Source organism: Macaca fascicularis, chromosome 20, assembly GCF_037993035.2.
Source record: "Macaca fascicularis isolate 582-1 chromosome 20, T2T-MFA8v1.1".
Taxonomy (NCBI): domain Eukaryota; kingdom Metazoa; phylum Chordata; class Mammalia; order Primates; family Cercopithecidae; genus Macaca; species Macaca fascicularis.
In genome coordinates this window covers 73,957,910-73,961,745 of record NC_088394.1, presented here as the reverse complement: position 1 = coordinate 73,961,745, position 3,836 = coordinate 73,957,910, and the positions used below count along the sequence as shown (strand labels likewise).

Here is a 3,836-nt window from a genome sequence, read left to right as displayed (position 1 = left end):
TATAATCCATTTTCCTGTATTGTAATTTGGGATACAAGCTGGTCTCTGGGTAACAGATCCACTTTACTGGCAATTGCAAAAGTTGAGTCCTCCAGTTAATGCAAGTTGTTTTTTCTCTGTCCCGAACCCCCTTTCTTTGGATTTGTGAAGGATGCGTTTTAGCTCTTAGATCTTTTTAATAACATAGGCTGAAAGTTAATGGAAATACTGCATTACTGAAATAATGAAATAATAAAATAAGCTCTCAAATCAGTAGGATGTGTCTAACAAGCACCGAAGTATTAAGTTGGCACACTGACGTCCAGTTACATATATAAAACATGGTTTTTGATTTAAAAATTACGGACCAAGAAGCAGTTTTCTCTGCTCCTTCTAGAATCTCTGGTTGGTTCAGCCCACCTACCTCCACTCCTGCCTCTACTATGTCCATCAGGGTGACCCAGAAGTCCTACAAGATGTCCACCTGTGACCCCTGGGCCTTCATTCAGCAGCCTTTCCTACACAAGTGGGTCCGGTGACTGCATCAGCTTCTCTAGCTTCTCTAGCTTCTCGCAAGTGGGCAGCAGCAGCTTCCAGGGTGGCCGGGGTGGAGGCTATGGTGGGGCCAGTGGAATGGGAGACATCACCACCATCATGGTCAACCAGAGCCTGCTGAGCCCCCTTAACCTGGAGGTGGAACCCAACATCCAGGCCATGCATACCCAGGAGAAGGAGCAGATCAAGACCCTCAACAAGTTTGCCTCCTTCATAGACAAGGTGTACAGTTCCTGGAGCAGCAGAACAAGATGCTGGAGACCAAGTGGAGCTTCCTGCAGCAGCAGCAGATGGCTCAGAGCAACATGGACAAACATGTTTGAAAGTTACATCAATAATCTTAGGTGGCAGCTGGAGACTCTGGGCCAGGAGAATCTGAAGCTGGAGGCAGAGCTTTTGGCAACATGCAAGGGCTGGTGGAGGACTTTGATCTCATCCTCATACTTGTTCTTCAATCAGCGTACAGAGATGGAGAATGAATTTGTCCTCATCAAAAAGGATGTGCATGAAGCTTACATGAGCAAGGTGGAGGTGGAGCTGGAGTCTCGCCTGGTAGGGCTGGCTGAGGAGATCAACTTTTTCAGGCAGCTGTATGAAGGAGGAGATCTGGGAGCTGCAGTCCCAGATCTTGTACAAGTCTGTGGTGCTGTCCATGGACAACAGCCGCGCTCTGGACATGGATAGCATCATTACTGAAGTCAAGGCGCACTACGAGGAGATCGCCAACCATAGCCAGGCTAAGGCTGAGAGCATGTAGCAGATCAAGTATGAGGAGCTGCAGGCGCTGGTGGGGGAAGCACGGGGATGACCTGATCTGGCTTTTAAAGACTGAAATTTCTGAGATGAACCAGAACATTAGCCGGCTCCAGGCTGAGATTGAGGGCCTCAAAGGCCAGCGCCAGCAGGCTTCCCTGGAGGCTGCCATCGCAGATGCCGAGCAGCGTGGGGAGCTGGCCGTTAAAGACGCCAAAGCCACGCTGTCCAAGCTGGAGGCTGCTCTGCAGCAGGCCAAACAGGACAGGGCGCGGCAGCTGCGTGTGAGTATCAGGGGCTGATGAATGTGAAGCTGGCCCTGGACATCGAGGTCGCCACCTACAGGAAGTTGCTGGAGGGCGAGGAGAGCCGGGTGGAGTCTGGGATGCAGAACATGAGTATCCATTCGAAGACCACCAGTGGCTACGCAGGTGGTCTGAGCTCGTCCTAAGGGGGCCTCACAAGCTACCGCCTGAGCTCCAGCTTTGGCTCTGGAGCGGGCTCCAGCTCCACCAGGGCCGTGGTTGTGGAGAAGATTGAGATCTGTGATGCGAAGCTCGTGTCCGAGTCCTGACGTCCTGCCCAAGTTAACAACCGTAATAGTCTCTCCCAGCCTGCACCCCCTGCGACTGCCCCAGAGCCCGGAAGGGAGGCTGCTGTGCAGCGGGGAGCGCAGGGGAATGGGAGACCCACCTGAGGCTCAGCCCTAGTCCTCAGCCCACCTGCAGGGGAGTTTACTATCTGGGGAACCCCCTTGCCCATGCCTCCAGCTACAAAACAAGTCAATTGCGCTTTTTTTTTTTTGTCCAAAATAAAACTTGAGCTAGCTCTGCCCCCCAAAAAAACAAACAAAAAACACTTTCTACAAGGAGCTTTAAAAGAAAAATTCACCCACATTATGTCACCCGGAGGTGACGCCTATTAACCATTTAATGCAGGGTTTTTTTTTTTTTTTTTTTTTTTTTAGAGTCTTGCTGTATTGCCCAGGCTGGAGTGCAATGGCATGATCTTGGCTTACTGCAATTTCTGCCTCCCATGTTCAAGCGATTCTCCTGCCTCATCCTCCCAAGTAGCTGGGATTACAGGCGCCCACCACCACACCCAGATAAGTTTTGTGTTTTTAGTAGAGACAGGGTTTCTGCATGTTGGCCAGGCTGGTCTCGAACTCCTGACCTCAAGTGATCCAATGCAGTTCCTTTCAATCATGCATGTTAGTTAATGGCTGCATGTTTAAAAATCTGGAATAGTTGCCTAATATGCTGGGAACTTAATATTTGTAGTATGTGGACAAAATAATTTATGGTTTTCGTTTGACCAGTTTGTTTTTGATTACTGTGAAAGTTCTGTAAGGTACAGCTATAAGCAACCTTAACCTGTTTTGCAAGTTACTCTTGCTTGGTACTTGATTTGTGGGGGGAGATATTTTGTCTTTGAGAATCTGCTCTCTAGACATACCTACATAAATATGACAGCTTTGTGTTACTAATGCTAATGGATTAATTAGGTGATATAGTTAGTTTTAATATGTAAAACACAACCCAAAGAGCGCACTGTTCCCTGGACTTAGGCAGATCTGGACTCCAATCCTGGCTCTGAAGCTTCAAACCTGTGCAGCGTTAAGCAAATCACCAAACTCAAATCTCTTTGATCCTTAATTTCCTCATCACTAAAATGAGAGAGTAAAAACCTACATCATATGGTTATTGTGAGATTAAAAAGTATGTGAATATTCGAAGAAAATCACCAGATAAACTTGAGTTGTCATACAGTGTGACTTAGTATGACACGCATTGATTTTTTTTAGAAGAATTCTTTGTAAGTTTTCGTAAGTGAAAAAAGCCATACTGTTAGAAGATTAAATGTTACCTTGCCTTTTATTTTCCTTCAAATGATACCATGCTTAAAAGACATGTTAAAATTAACAGTGTTCACTTTTTGAAGGGAAGCTATAGAGCTGATTTAGGTTGCTCATTCTGACTAAATCTACACCTTGGAAAATTACTGTCATTTTAGTTTCCTTCCCATTGTTCCTGAGTACTTGGAGTACTCGGGAAATTTATCACTTCTTCTCAGAACCACCTGATACTTCATTTTTGAGCAAGTGCTTCTAAAAAGATGAAGGCGTTTTTTATCTCCAGTGTTAGAAATCGGTTTGCAGCTGGTGGTAATTTTAATTTTCTAAGCACCTTCTATGAGCAAAAAACTTTGTAATGCCCTTCTACCTACATTATCTCACGAAATGGTCACAAAAACTTTAATGAAACAGGAATATTCCACTCTACATGTTCTTGTTTTTTTATTTTTGAGACAGGGTCTTGCTCTGTCACCCAGGCTGGAGTGCAGTGGTGAGATCTCAGCTCACTGCAGCCTCCACCTGCTGACCTCAAGTGATCCTTCCGTCTTGGCCTCCCTAAGTGCTGCGATTGTAGGCGGGAGCCACTGTGCCTGGCCTCTAGATGTTCTTAAATATTCCCAGCAATTTACAGATGCAGAAACCAAGTCAACACGTGAGTTGTCTTGATGCCTCGCAAAAAGGTGGCTCGGTGTCT

General features: G+C 46.3%; 1 pseudogene; it reads left to right on the top strand.

Annotated features, from left to right (window-relative positions):
* Positions 1 to 286: 286 nt before the first annotated feature.
* Positions 287 to 2,073, top strand: LOC102120357 (keratin, type II cytoskeletal 8 pseudogene; annotated as a pseudogene).
* The last annotated feature ends 1,763 nt before the right edge of the window (positions 2,074 to 3,836 follow it).